This window comes from Rhinolophus sinicus, chromosome 16 (assembly GCF_057876585.1).
Source record: "Rhinolophus sinicus isolate RSI-liver-muscle chromosome 16, RSI-T2T, whole genome shotgun sequence".
In the NCBI taxonomy this organism is placed as follows: domain Eukaryota; kingdom Metazoa; phylum Chordata; class Mammalia; order Chiroptera; family Rhinolophidae; genus Rhinolophus; species Rhinolophus sinicus.
In genome coordinates this window covers 74,176,248-74,192,713 of record NC_142516.1, presented here as the reverse complement: position 1 = coordinate 74,192,713, position 16,466 = coordinate 74,176,248, and the positions used below count along the sequence as shown (strand labels likewise).

Sequence of the window (16,466 nt, the reverse complement as noted above, 5' to 3'; positions counted from 1 at the left end):
CAAACAATACTGCAATGGATATCTTTGCATATCTATCTTTATAAGTGTGTACAAATATTATAACATTAATTTCTGGAAATGGAACTACTTGCTGAAAAAATTTATTCCAGTGTGTACTCCCACCTGGAGTGAAGGAGAATGTGCATTTCCTCAGAACTTGTAAACCAGCTCATTTTATAAGCAAAATGTGACATAATTGCTGTTTTCCAACACTGAGAACCGATTGTGCCAGGAGCTTTACATACACAGTTGGAATTGATTTGATTTAATTTCATCCTTGCAACAACCATGAGGTAAGAATTGCTATTGTACAATTGAAAAATAAAATGTGAATTAGCTGTGTGCCCTTCGGCAAACAATTTAAGCACTCTGTACTTCCAGTCTTCTAGTAGAAAACAGAAGTGGTAATTCCATCCTTATCTACTAGAGGGGTGTGATGGTCAGTTTTATGCACAAATTTAGGTAGGGTATAGTCCCCAGTTAATTCAGTCAAATAGTAATCTAGGAGTTGTCATAGGTGTATTCATAGATGTTATAAAAATCCATATCAGTTGACTTTATGTAAGGGAGATTATTTTAGATAATCTGGGTGGGTCTGATTTAATCAGTTGAAACATCTTAAGGACAGAGCTGAAACTCCCCTGAGGCAGAAGAAATCTCTCCTGTGGGATTTCTTCTGTACCAGAGAGTTCCAGCATGTCTTTCCTGATGGCCTATCCCACAGATTTCGGGCTTGCCTAGCCAGCCCCACAATTACATAAACTAATTCCTTAGTAAGTCTCTTCCTGTATATCTCCTATTAGTCTGCTTCTCTGGTTGAACACAATGGGGATGTGTTAAAAATAAAAGTACCATAGGAGTACCTCTGCAAGATGTTTTATGGTGCCTGTAAATTGCGTGATGGACATGATACGTTTACAATTTAAATGTGCTGAGGGGGATGGCAGCATGGAAAGAAGAGTGCAAAGATTGGGTGCAAGGATGTGGTTCGGCCACCAGCAGGCTGTATAATTTTGAATAAGTGATGTAATCTCTCTCTGGGCTGCCAGTTCCTCACATATAAAATATAAAAGAAAGGAGTTTCACCAGATGGACTCTAAGTACCTTTTCAGGGCTAAAAAGCCAAGAATTTAAGCACTTTATATTCACAATTAGGCTTTAAAATCTTTTCATTTTCATTGTCAACTTTGAGGTTTCATTTACAAACAATAAAATCCATCAATTTTAAGTGTACAGGTTGGTGAGTGTCTCCACAAAGTTCCCTCCTGCCCCTTAGTAGTCCATCCTCTCCCCCAAGCCTGGCCCTTGGCAACTACTGATCTGCTTCCTGTCACTCTAGCTTTGCCTTTATTATAATTTCACATAAATAGACTCATTCAAAAAAGAAATGACTTATTTTGTGTCTGGCTTCTTCCACTAAGCAAATGCTTTTGAGATTCATATCTATGATTATTAGTACATTTTGTTATAATTTCATATTGCCTATTTATATTTCTTCTGAAATAGACTGTTTATGTCCTTTGCCCATTTTCTATTGGGTCATTGGTCTTTTCATTATAAATTTATAGAAATACGTTTTTTAAAAGTTTGTGAATAATATGGAAGTTGATTTTATTTTTTTAAAGTTTCTTGAGTGTCTTTTTCCACCCAGTGTTCTACTTGGAACAAAGATGGCCATAGATGCCCCCATTATTTCTCTCTTCTGCCACCCCTGAAGGTGCTTTCTCCCTTCCACCTCTCAGCTTGCTTCCGAGGAGCACACACCAGCCTGTAGCTCACATTGCCCAGGTGGGACTGAGGAGCCTTGGAAGTGGAAAGGAGAAGACTGAGTACCTGCTTACAGCCCTGCTTCTTGGTACCCATCTGGGGTGTTTTCCCAGATGCAGAGTTTCAGAGTTCTCTGATCCTGTTCCTTGTCCCTGAGCCTGTGCACCTGGTCCTGGGACCAGAGATCCTGCATGGCCAAAGCCTAGATTTGCCCTGACCTGCAGCCAAGCCTCCCCCCACAACCCCCATAAAAGAATGTACCAAAAGGTGGAGGAGTAACTGTCGCCCTTATCAAATTCTGTCTCATTACCCACCATAAACACTCAGAAAACCTCTGTAAGGCGGGATGTTCTCTACAGTGGCCACTTCCAACCATTAGTGAAAAGGGATCACTGAGCAGGTCTGCAGGGCTGGGGGGTGACAAAGGGTTATGGGAAACTACTGGGACAGACAAGGTCATTCTAGTCGTATTCAGTCCCAGTGGCCACCTGGATGCCACCCCCATGTCTCCTTTCCCAGGCTGCACCATCATGTCACAATGCTAGGAATAGCCCACTATGTCCCGTTGCCCTGCACTGGGCAGGCCTTGATCTATTGCACTGGGACAGATGTGTGGTTGGCTTCCTGGGGAGATCTGTGGCCCACAGGGGTTAGATTCTATTGGGTGCCATCAGTATGGCACCATTTCAGGTATACCCTCAGGTAAGTGGACTGTCCTGGACCAGCCTCAGTGTCTAACCACTAAGGCTTGGTACCTGGGGGAAAATACATATTGTTTTCTAATCAACTGATTGGGCACACACTAAGGGCACATGAGTTGCTTATGAACTGGGGTTACTCTGCATAAGTCTTTTAGAAAGCTTCAGTGAGCTTCTCAGACATGCACAAGTAGATTTTGTTGTTCAGTTTTTCTTCTTTTTCTGCCTCTATCTAGTATAGGATGGAATTGAAGAGGATACACAGCAGCAAGGAGTAATTTGAAATTAGAATGGTGACAATGGAAAAAACATTTTCTTGGTTTAATTCCAATGCCCATGTAAAAATCTCTTTTATTAAAGGTTATTAACTAGGGAAAGTTTGCATAACAGTCTTCTATGATAATTTCTTTATTTTCCCCCATTTTCTTCCACTATCACCCCCTTTCAAGCCTGTTGTTTCTCAATCTAGCTAAGTAGGATTATGAGCCTTTCACCGCCCCCGAGGCACCCGGTCCCCAGTCGTCAGTCTGCCGCTCACAGCAGCTCACACTGGCTGCCGGCTACTCACGGAGGCACACAGCAGCCCACAGCAGCTTATGCCAACCTCTGGTTGCTCACCCAGCCCAGCTCCAGGGAGAGCTGTTATTCACAATCTTAGCTGTAGAGGGCGCAGCTCACTGGCCCATGTGGGAATCCAACCGGCCACCTTCCGCATTAGAAGCATAGCGCTCCAACTGCCTGAGGCACTGGACGAGCCCCTATGATAATTTCAAATGAGTTTTTGTTCCAGAATTTCTTTATGGAACTCTCTGAAATTCCCATCGCTTAACCAACTGAATCTAACTGGGAATCTTCAAATTACCCAAATCTTTAGAGACCTGGAGGACACTCACTGATCAGGGGCATTGTAAAAGGATTCTGAAAATTTTGCCTCAGTGGTCAACAAAGGCCCTCCCAAATCTTTATCTGATTCTTGGATCTCCAAAGAGTGGGAACCTTTCTCAGACTCTTTCATGTGGAAAGACCATCTGCTCCATCCCCTGTTGCAACACAGATAACCACTGTGAAGCTCAATGGTGAGTTTCAGTGAATTTATTCTATCATGTTTGACTCAAGTAGGCTTGGACTTACAAGTATGTTTGTGTTGTGTTTCATAATTCAAATGCACAGTTCCAACAGTTTACTTTATAAGTGGTACTCTTTGTCTTCCTTGTATTCTCTCAAGCACCTAGTACAGTGTCATCTCTATGTGGGTGCTAATTGGTGATGACCAAGATAATGATTGTGACAAATGTCCCCATGAAATTGATGAATCATTTGGTGTAAGAGGAGGGTAGTAGTTGTGTAATATTACTTCACCAAACAGGTAATGTTTCATACCTTAGAGTAACACAGAGCATTTTCCTGTCCGTGCTTAGTCACTATTTCCAGTCAGAGCCAAAAAGGCTCCTTTGTAGAGAGTAGAACTTTGGGAAAGCATTAATCCTCAGGCAGACTCTTAAGGTAAGAGATACAGCTGTTTCTTTTGGTTCAGGCTACTACCAAAACTTGGCTTCCTCATGAGTTGGCAATCAAAAAAACAAAAAGAATGAAGCAAGAAGTTTGAATCATACAATAAAAACAAATTAATTCGTATGAGTATTAACACTACAATGATATTGTTCCCACCATCCTGTGGAAAGGTCTGGACCTTTCAAAATAAATTGGCTGTGGAATAGACAAGTTTACAGAAAAGCTTTTCATTTACTTATAGGAGATTGCTGACATTTGACTATTTTTGACCTTCAAAATTGCAATTTCAAGTGGTTCAAGTTAATAAAAGATTTAAGACTTCTTGGCTTGTAACCTCCAAGCCTTTTCAAATATTCTTCTCTCTATATATGATATATTTCTCTTTCCCTTTTCTCTAACTGGTACACTTATATTCATTCTTTAATATATCTGGCTGAAATGTCACCATTCTTGTCTTACCAGCCACCCCAATACAAGACAGTTCTTTATTTTTTCACTTTCTTGTAGGGAAGAATGCAAACTTCCATTGCAAACACTCATCACAACATATTATAGATATTTTCTTTGTGTCTATTACCTCAATTGTATTGTGAAGTAATCAAGTAAATGGGCTAATTTCTTAATTGTTTGAATAATATATTAAGTGTAGGTAAAAACAATTTGCAAAATAATAAAGCAATATTAAAACTGTAAAAAATTATTTTACGCAAAATATGTCTTTATAAACATAGATAAAAACTAAAGCAAAGAAGTAAATTCTTCATACTTGCTTCCTGGTGAATTCATAATTACTCTCACTTGATCTTCCTCTTTAGACCTAAGTGAGGCAAAAAAGTACTTTATATGTTTTCTAGACATTATATTTCATGTTAACTTTTAAACAAAAATCAAGACAAAAACTTGAACTTAAAATTTAAAATAATAAAATTTTGCAAAATTTTAGGTGATTTCTTTCAACAGAAGCCAAAATCTGGTACTCAGATGTATTTCTTTGGCAATCAACTCTTTATCATTTTCGGTCAGGGTTGCAGTGTCTCAGACAAGTGATATTTAGTCTGCACAATCATTAACACTTTTACTAACAAGAATCACTTTGGTAAGGTCGGCACTTTCCAGTTACTGAAGTCCTCACCTCTCTACTGATTCTCCTTCAGCATCCACTTGCATTTCCCTGCTTAGTCCTCCAAATCATTCCAATTTGCAGCCTCTGTCTTAGATGACATTGATGTCTCATTTTTTTTTCTCCTCCGATGTGATGAAAGCATTGAGTCAAGGAATTAAGAGGGAATGCCCTGCTCCTGCCATAGTTTTCACCTATGACCTGTCTTATTCTCGGAGTGTGAGCAAAGAGAGACAAAACACTGGAAGATGCTCACCTCTCATAATCCAGGAGATGCAAATTAAAATAAGATATTGTCATGCAGGGTGTCATGCGGGGTCTCTGGTCCCGCTCCCCACATAAGAACGCAGGATATGGTGAGGCCAAAAAGGAACACCCACGGAGCCATAGGTAGGGGAGTCATACCACTATAGTCTCACTGGAGGCTTGGCCCACTGGACGCGCGACCTGCCGTCCGCGTTTCCGCCAACCGACCTACGACTCTCCTCCACTCTCTCAACTCTGTTCCTCTCCTCTCTTTTGCTCTCCTCGGCTCTCCTCCATAGCCGCAGCAGTTATACCAGCGGCCAATCGGCTAACTGGCCACAGCCGACTGCCATCCACCACCCGAGCCAGCACCTTTCCACGTGAGGCCAAGAGCTTGTAAACTACTTTCTGGGGCTCTGTCCCCACAGGGAGTCATACCACTATATTCTCGCTAGCGGCTGGGTTGGAGACACAGGAAGCAGGAGCCACACTATCCACAACCCACCGTCCACTTCTCTCTGCCAACCAACCTCACTTGCTAGCTGCAATCCGCCGTGCTAACTGCAATCCACTCTTGCTAGCCCAGCCACCATCTCCTTGCTAGGCCCCATTTGCTGCTAGCGTAGCCAGGGCAATTATATTAGTGGCCAATGGCTCACTGGTTACCGCTGACGGCCAACTAGCCACAGCTGATGGCCATCCAATCACAGTTGATGGCCATTTATTACCTGAGCTAGCACCTTTCCACGTGAGGCTGAGAGCCTAGAAACTGCACTCCTGGCTCTGTCCCCACAGATGTCTTTCTATTTTAACTCTCAGTTTTGTAAAAGTTAAAAGATTGAAAATATTTAGGGTTAGTGGGAATGTGGAGAAATGGGTACTCTTGTTTGCTTTTGTAAACTGATGCAGTTGTTGGTCAGAGTCCTGGGAAATGTTCATCGTTTTTTGAATATATATACTTCACATATTCAAAAATTTATTATTGCTGTTTGAACGGGAAACTTGAAAATAACCTAACTGTTTATCAGTTGGGGAATGTTTAATTACAGTGATATGTGTACAAACATGGAAAAGGTGTCTGGCATTTACAGGTGAGTCAAAAAGTAAAATCCAAAACAATATGCAGAGCACAAACCTAGTAAAAGCCAACATAAAATAAAAACACTGTATATGTTTTAATACATAGAAATAAGTTTATATTGAGAGCGTTCTAGAAGAATATGTATCAAACTATAACAGTTATCTGTGGTAATGAGATAGAATGGGCTCTGTTGGAGACACTAACTTTATACTTTGTGTTCTTTTTTGTTACTCAACATTTTTTATTTAAACAAAAATTATAATAAAAATTTTAAATTATTTTTTAACAAAAATGTTATAAAAATTTTTATAAAAGTCACATAGTTCAACATTTCCCCACCCCCAAAATATACGAAGATATACTGTTAAAAGTTTTCTTCCATCTACATCCCCAGTCCACTCATGTAACATCTACTGTCAGTTTCTTAGGTATCCTAGAATTTCTGTGTTTCTAAAAACAAATAAGACAAATATAGATTCTTATTCTCTCCTTTTCTTTTTCACAAAATGTAGCACATTAGATCCTGCTTAACACTTTGTATTTTTCTCATTCAACAATATGTACTTTTGTACTGTTTGATAAAAACAATTCACAGTGTCGTGCGGGAGACCCTGCTCGCTGCGCCATTTGTCGTGCCGGGCGACCTGCGGGGTCTCTGGACCCGCTCCCCACATAACGCAGGATATGGTGAGGCCAAAAAGGAACACCCACGGAGCCATAGGTAGGGGAGTCATACTACTATATTCTCTCTGGCGGCATCCGCCTCTCTGCAATCCGCTCTTGTTAGCTCAGCCACCATCTTCTGGCTAGCCCCCATTCTCTCCCTCTCTCTAGCACAGCCACAGCAGTTATATTAGTGGCCAATGGCTCACTGGTTACAGCTGACGGCCAACTAGCCACAGCTGATGGCCATGTAATCACAGTTGATGGCCATTTACTACCTGAGCCAGCACCTGTCTATGTGAGGCCGAGAGCCTGGAAACTACTTTCTGGGGCTCTGCCCCCACACACAGTGATACCTATTCCTTTGAAATTAAAAAAAATATGAGAAATGGCCTTTGGCGGGGAGGGAATTGCAGTTGTAGGGAGGATTACTCATCTTTCTCAAAGATGTCCAGGTCACTTCAGCAGTTGGAAAGCAAGATAATATTTCTAAAACAGAGACGAAAATTGTTATTTTCAGCAAACAAGTATTTATTAGTAGATCATGAATTTGCCCTGTCAGCCCTGAGTTTGCTCTACTTAGAAACGTAATTCCATGTTTGTAGACAGTCACTGCCTCTCTGTCTTGACATACCTCTATAAAAGCACCTGGTGTTCTTGCTTCACCTGTGTGCCCTGATAACTTCTCTGCTGTAAGAGAGCAGTGTTTACAGGGATTTAGTACCCTGATTTAGCTCAGAGTCAGAGCAGGGACAGGGCAGCCATTCTGCAGCTATCTAGCTGAGACCTTAAACAGGTTATGTAACTCTCTTAAGCCTCGGTTTTTTTACTGAGGAAATGGGGATAATAATTATTACAATGTTGTGAAGATTAAATGAGATAAGATATGCAAAGCATTAGCATATAGTAGGGCTAATTGAATACTACTTTATTATGAGGCAAAATCCTTCCAAAGGTCTTGCTTCATTCAGAAAATATTTATTTGAGGATTTGATGCTCAGGCAATCTCCACTTTTATCTTTACTTCCTATGAGCCAGGTTACCAAATAGCTGAAATGAGCCGTAAAGTACAGCGGTAAGTAAGCATATGTTTAAAGCCAAGATACTGTGGGGACAGAGCCCCATTGTCGTGCAGGAGACCCTGCTCGCTGTGCCATGTGTCATGTGGGGCAGCCTGCAGGGTCTCTGCTCCCACTCCCCACATAAGAACGCAGGATATGGTGAGGTCAAAAAGGAACACCCAGGGAGCCATAGATGGGGAAGTCATACCACTATATTCTCGCTGGCAGCTGGGTTGGAGAAACAGGAAACAGGAGCCACACAATTCTCAAAGCTCATTGCTCCGCTTGCAGGCTCAGCCACCATCTTCTTGCTAGCCCCCATTTTTTCTGCTAGCATAGCCACAGCAGTTATATTAGTGGCCAATGGCTCACTGGTTACAGCTGACGGCCAACTATCCACAGCTGATGGCCATGCAATCACAGTTGATGGCCATTTACTACCTGAGCCAGCACCTGTCTATGTGAGGCCGAGAGCCTGGAAACTACTTACTGGGGCTCTGCCCCCACAACACGTGTCTGTCATTTAAAGTTGGGAGCTATTATGAGTAAAGCTGCTCTGAATACTCCTACTTGGGCATACACCTAAATCTACAGTTGCTGAGTCAGTGAGTAGGCATGTGATTAATTGACACTGAGAAACTGGTGAGCACCTCTCCAGAGTGGTTTTATTATTTTACACCCCACTCATAAGTAATGTGTGAAAGTTCCAGTTGTTCTTCATCTTCACTGACAAGAAACTATTGCAGCCATTTTTAATTTATTCATTCTAGTGGGCATGAAATGTCACCTCATTGTGAACTCAGTTTTTAAGAGAACTTGAGCCATCTTAAGCAAATCTCAAATGATCTCCTAAGTTCTAAGAAGGCAAGTTGTCTGTAACTTAAAATGTGATACCATCTGTATCATGACAGGTCAAGCATATGAGACAGTGGGTTGTATTTTAGGTTGTGTGGGGATAGTCCTAGGACATATATGCCAAATTTTATAAGGTTGGGAGTATAATTTGATAATGTTAACTAACTGTATTGTCATGCGGGGTGGCATGCGGGATCGCAGCTCCCGCTCCCCACATAGGATATGGTGAGGCCAAACAGGAACACCCACGGAGCCACAGATAGGGGAGTCATACCACTATAGTCTCACTGGCGGCTGGTTTGGAGACACTGGAGGCAGAAGCCACACGATCCACAACCCGCTGTCCACTTGTCTCTGCCAACCAACCTCACTTGCTAGCTGCAATCCGCTTCTCTGCAATCCGAAATCCACACTCCGCCACTCCACGCCACACCAGGATGCCACACCACCATGCCACACCACTACACCACCACCTTGCTAGCTTAGCCATGGCAGCTATGTCAGTGGCTAATGGCTAACCAGTAACAGCCGATGGCCAACTAGTCACAGCTGATAACCATCTACTACCCGAGCCAGCACCTTTCTATGTGAGGCCGATAGACTGGAAACTGCTCGATGGGTGTAATGCAGGGGACCCTGCTCGCTGCGCCATTTGTCATGCAGGGAGGCCTGCGGGGTCTCTGCTTCCGCTCCCCACATTAGAATGCAGGATATGGTGAGGCCAAAAAGGAACACCCACGGAGCCATAGGTAGAGGAGTCATACCACTATATTCTCGCTGGCAGCTGGGTTGGAGACACAGGAAGCAGGAGCCACACTGTTTGCAACCCTCACTGCTCCACTTGCAGGCTCAGCCACCATCTTCTTGCTAGCCCCCATCTTTCTGCTAGCGTAGCCACAGCAGTTATATTAGTGGCCAATGGCTCACTGGTTACAGCTGACGGCCAACTAGCTACAGCTGATGGCCATGCAATCACATTTGATGGCCATTTACTACCTGAGCCAGCACCTGTCTATGTGAGGCTGAGAGCCTGGAAACTACTTTCTGGGGCTCTGTCCCCACACGTGTCCATCCACAGGAGAATGGATAGACACATTGTGATATATTCGTATTCAACAATTTAAAAAAAGAAAAACGATTTCTGTGTGCAACATGGATGAATCTTAAAAACACTATGTCAGCAAAAGAAGCCCCCTTGAAAAAGAACATATTCTATAATTCTATTATGTAAAGTTCAAGAACAGGCAACACTACTCCATGGTGAGAAATACAGAACAGTGGTTGCCTTGAGTGGAAGTATTGACTGGAACGGGGCATGCGGAAACTTTCTAGGATGATGGGAATTCTATATCTTTATTTGGGAGATAGGTTCATAGATGTATAAATGTGTCAAAACTTAGTGAACTATGCAGTTGAGATATGTTCATTTTAATCCATGTAAATTGTACCTACCTCAATAGAAACTTTGTTTGCAGAAAAATGTCAGAGCGAGGCAAAAAAAGAAAGTTAAACAGTAAAAATAGAAACTTGTATCAAGATATTGAGAAGATTCATTCCTTTTCTCAGGGAAAAAAAAAGCATCTGTAGAAAGTTGCCAACATCTTTCTATCCACCCTAAAGCGATCCCCAAAGTAAGACTACTAAATAGCTGTGCTGTTGCCACCAGTAGAAATAAGGGGGTGACAGTCATCCTCCCACTGAAAAGCCGCTGGGAAAGGAAAGGTTGCATTCAACTTGTCCCTCACCGGAAGCCTGCAGCCTGGGTCCATCCACAGCCACAGGGCAGCTGGTCCAGCGGAACGAAGCTGCCTGAATTCAGGATGAGCTGCTGAGAAGCCTGTTCACCAATCTGCCCCTTACTTTCTTCTTTTGTAAATTGTTCTGAAATCCTCAGCCGACATAGGATTTAAATAGCACTCTTTCATCATTGATGCTGCAGGAGAACAATTAGTTACTGATTTCACTTAGTCCGAGTTTCTAAAGAGGAGCTTGAGAACATCTCCCGGAAGGCTAAGATGCTCGCAACTGTGTTCATGGGTGTTCCCTCGGGGAAAGCTTGTCTATCTTCTGTACTTGACTTTTCTGTTTGGAAAGTTTGTTACTCTGCTCTGTTTGAAGGGCCTTGTCTCTACTACACTATATGTCTGAAGTCATTCTGTACAAAATAAAAACTCCAGAACAGAGCTGCTTTCAAGGATTTACAATATGTTTATGTCTCTGGAGAAATCTTTCTTAAAAGATGTATTACTTCTCTCAAACTTATTTAGGGTAGTTATCTGGTCCAGTACTCCAAATTTTTGGAAACCTTTCAATATATATTTTCCCCTCAGATTAGATTTTTTAAATAATGGTAAGTTTCCAGAAATGTGATATTTGAAGCTCTTTCCTTCATTTAAACCACTAGTGTACAATTGAATTCAACATTTTTTGTTGGTGTTAGTTATAAATAGGTTAGGAAGTGAAAACTTTAGAAATGCCTAGTTTAGTTCCTTTCTCATCTTAGCCTAATAAATTATCAATCTTATCTTTCTTTAAATGACTAAATAAAAACCGTCTTTTTAAATGGACTTTTAGTGCTTTGCTAATAGGGAAACTCTCTAGTCGCCCTGTGCCTTTGCTAAAAGAAATCCAAACAGAGAAGAATTGACTCCCTCCTTCTCTCACCTGCTTCTTCTGTACCCCACTGGGTGGCCTGCAGGCAAGTGGGTGCAGGGAGAAAAGACAGAGGTATAGTCAGATGGAGGCTCAGTGACGTCAAGGAAGTAATGCTGGCCTGGGTGCCTGTCACTTAGTGCTGGTGGTACCAGGGTGTTCACAGGGCTGTTTCATCTGCCTGTGTGGGCTTCACAACCACCCAGGGAGGCAGTCAGTCATTAGAGCAGATATGACTGTTTCTATTATCCAAGTGAAGAATTCAAAGAGGTTCAATGACTGACCGTGCATTTCTTGTGTTGAGTTGGTTTCCTATCTTAGACTAGACACGGTGACTTCTGATTCAGTCCAGAGTTCCTTCCAGTGTGTGGTGCTGAGAATGAGAACCACAAAGAATAAAAGAGCATCTTAGTCAATAAGAACATCAGCTACAGCTGCCAAATGATAGCCTTGGATGCTTCCCTTCCAATCCCCATTTCGTGTTGAACAGCTCTGATCCCAACCCAAACATAGTCTCTTTCTTACCACGTTCAGTTCTTTACCTCTGGAATGGAATTAATTGTGCCTCTTCCTGTGGGTTCTGAAGGCAGCAGTGTGATTACAACTCTAGCCCATACGTATTTTATAGATTTGCTGGACAAATGTGACTTAGTGACTTTTATCACTTTTTCTGTCATTTATTGTCTATTCTAAAACAACGTCAAAGAGATGGTAGTGCCAGCTGCACAGTTTTTCTCCTGCTACTGTGTGGCTCATTCATTGAAAAAGCATGGGAAAGTGGCTGGGTTTTACACAAAGTCTTAGATCATGTAGAATGAAGGGTACACAATTGGGGCAATAGATTCCTTTAGAATTAGGAGCAGTAAAGAAGAGATTAAGTACCCTAACTGAACACCTTAGCAATTTAAGTTAAATCTCTATTTGACCAACTGAAAAAATTAAAGGTGGCTGATAACTCAAAGACTTCATCTCAAATGAGTCTATTCTCAATTTTGTCCAAAATATTTACGTTAAGCAAAGATAGTTTATCTGACACATTGCTGCCAGTGTTGGCATGCTTGCTTTAAAATAGCAGAAATATTCGTGCTAAGTTTCTTGTAACACATTCTGCAGGCGTGTGGATTGATTCATCCACTTAACTATTACATGTGCTCAATTGTTAGTTTTGAGTTTCAGTGGATTACATAAGCACCTTTAGTACTTATGTAAGTACCTTTAAGTACTTCGGTCCAAGAAAATCAAACACTAACTAAACCTAAAGAGGTTAACTAAATTTGGGTGAACTCTGATTTCAACTCTAAAAGAAACATAATTTCCAGTGTAGACATTTTCTCGGGGTCATTCAGCATGTCACTCCAGATGATGCCACTTTAGCTTTTGTTTGCCTCTCACTTGCTGCCTAAGTTGTCAGGGCAGTGTGTCTGATGTAGCTCCTGGGACAATGGTCCATAGGCTGCAAACATTGGATGAAGTTTGGGGTTAAGGGTGAGGATTTAAAAATTCACATGTCATTATTTTATACAATATCAATTTTAGTTTCCAAATATTTCACATTTCTGAGTAGCGCCAGAAAGAGCTACTAATAAAATGTAAAAATTACATTTCCAGGTAATTTAACAGAAAATGGAAGAGATGTTCACAATGACTAATTGTGCCATGACTATAGCAGTTAACTTCCCTCCAACCTCTATGAGGAACAGGCAAAAACATTTTATTTTGTATGACGTAAAGTCATAGCAACTGGTTTCTGATGAATTTATCATGGCTGTGGAGGAACTCAGTTCTTTACAGTGTCATCACTGGGCTCATTTTTCTTTTACCCCATTCTGATGGTGCACCATCATCATCATGGCCTTCATTTCTCTGCACCCTCACAGATGGCCCTAAATGGCCGTTCCAGGCTCATCTCTCACTCTCCCCCACGAATGCTCCACTCCAGGCATGCTGTGCTGTCTATTTTATGGTGCTCTGTTGAGTTCTCCTGTGCCTCTGTGCCTTTGCCCAAGCTGTTCCTTCCACCTGGAATGCTCTTCCTTCCCATTCTTACTCTTTAAATGTCTGGTTTGAGAAATTCTGCTCATCCCTTAAAGCCCCTGTCAAATGCCAGTAAATGGATTTCCTCTTTGTGCTTCCATAGCCCCTGGACATTAAAGCTATCCGAATACCTGTTACAATGTTTTATAAAAAAATTCTTTTGGCAATTCTTAGTAGGCTGTGCTCCTGAAAGTCATGTTCATGTCTTATATACCACTGACTCCACTATCCCAATGACTGGGTCAGTAGGTGCTTGATTAATAAGTAAGATGCATGCTGCATTAAAAATGTGGGCAGCAGAGCCAAATGATGACTTTTAATTGCCTTAGATTTGAACATTTTTCTAATTTACAAAGTATAACCATGTATGCAGTTGCTCTCAATCTGGTCGTTTTAGAAATGAGAATACTAAGGTGAAATATTTATGTCTATGTTTTCTGTTTTTTGTTTTTTTTTGTTTTTTTTATGTTTCCCCAACTAATAATCTGTGGTAATTCAACTAGGGCATGTCGGTTAGCAACGTTCGGACCTTCCTTCTTGAAATCTGAAACTGGTCCCCATACACAGAGGACAGGGAGAGACCAAAGAAAGAGGCAGACCACTCCAGATTGGTAGGTGGCAGGTTTAATAAGCAAGGGAACTTATATATGAGGTTTGTCTTTGTGGCCACAAGACAAGTAGATCTCTGCACACGCCCATCAGATCTCAAAAGTTTATATAAAGGCCTTAACTGGGTTTAGTCACTTACAGCGTCTAGTTGATTTCAACAATTCCTTACTCTCTCAGGCCCCATACTTGGAAAAGCTCCCACTGTGGGAATGATGGGCAGAGCAAACATTCCAAGGGCAAAGGAAGGGGTGAGGAACCTCTGAGTGCCATCTCAAGGGTCAACCGGCGGTCATGTCCTCTTGATTCCCTCCTTCAGTAGAGCAGGTGAAGTTTTCTTCTATACTATACATGAAGGAAGAATTTTATGAATAAATTAATAGACAAATAAGTGCAGAAAATGTCTGAATTACTGAGAAGAAAAAATGCTTATAACCTGTTAGCATTGTTATCTGCATTCAGATGACCAGAAAATTACATGATCTACTTATGAAAATAATCACTCTACTTGGTTTCACTTTATCAGCAACAACAACAAAACAAATTACTTGGAACTTTTGATTCAGAAATTCTATAATTCAGGAAACCATCATCAGTATCATCATCATCACCTTGTTAGCATTTGTCAACAACTTAGAATATGTTAGGTATTGTTAAATAATTTAAATATATCACTGCATTTACTTTTCACAGTAACTACTACCTGAGAGAGTTTCTGAACACTTGCTGCCCTTCCCAATGATCTAAAATTGAAATTGGGGAACTCTAATTTAGTCTATGTAAAAAATAAGAAAACTGACTGGATAAAACCTGAGTAATTAATAACTCAAATGATTGTGAGATCTCTTTGAATAGCAAATGACAGATAACTCACACCAATTGAATTAGTTTTCTTAAACAAATTTTGGGGAAGGAATTGGGATGGTTACAGAGTTAATGGCAAAACTGGAGAAATGGATATCATAATTGTTTCAAAGCAGCATCAAAGTAGCAGGAAATATTCATGCAGGACTCAGGTGCTGGAATGAATAGATTTAAACTGTCTCTTCCATCCTTGCATCTCACTCAAGATTCAAATGTCTGAAAGACAATGTCTTCCAATGTCTTATCCCTTGTTTAGAGCAGGGCAAGAGACCTTAATTATAGCCCTACCATGATTGCATGCAATGACAAGAAACAAGTTCCCCGAAAGAAATAGATTGCTCCTATCAAGACAAGAAGAAATGGATGCTGGTAGCAAAAAAAAATAACCATTGTTCACCATAGCATCCCCCAACATTCAAATAAGGTTTTTAAAAATTAAATTTTTATTTTGAGATAATTACAGATTCACACGCAGTTGTAAGAAATAACACAAAGAAATCCCATGTACCTTTTATTGGCAGAAAAAACAGACACACAGGCCATTGTAACAGAACAGAGAGCCCAGAAATAAACCCACGCATATGTAGTCAATTAATTTATTACAAAGGAGCCAAGACTATATAATGGGGAAAGGACAGTCTCTTCAATAAATGATATTGGAAAAACTGGATAACTACATGCAAAAGAATGAAACTGAACTACTCTCTCATGCTGTACACAAAAAAATAACTCAAAATGAATTAAAGACTTAAACGTAAGACCTGAAACCATAAAAATCCTAGAAGAAAACATAGATGGTAATCTCTCTGACATAGATCTCGGTGATATTTTTTGAATGTGTCACCAAAAGCAACAAAAGCAAAAATAAACAAATGGGGCTACAACTATGTCACACTAAAAAGCTTCTGCACAGCAAAGGAAATCATCAACAAAATGAAAAGGTAACCTACTGTATGGGTGAAAATATTTGCAAATCATATATTGGATAAGGGGTTAATATCCAAACTGTATAAAGAGCTCCTACAGCTCAACAGCAAAAACACAATCCGATTAAAAAATAGGCAGAAGATCTCAGCAGATATTTTTCCAAAGAAGACATACATATTGTCAACAGGTCCATGGAAAACTGCTCTACATCATTAGTCATCAGGGAAATGTAAATCAAAACCACAATGACATTGAACTCATACCTATTAGGATGGCTATTATAAAAACAAAGAAAAAAAACAAGAAATAACAAGTGTGGACAAGGATATAGAGAAAAGGGAACACTTGTGCACCCTTGATGGGATTGTAAATTGGTGCAG

The 16,466-nt window shown here is 40.8% G+C and overlaps 1 long non-coding RNA gene across 2 annotated transcripts in view; it reads left to right on the top strand.

Moving 5' to 3' along the window:
- Positions 1-16,466, top strand: part of LOC141571105 (uncharacterized) — a 40,633-nt gene that overhangs the window by 10,542 nt on the left and 13,625 nt on the right. The window lies entirely within an intron of this gene.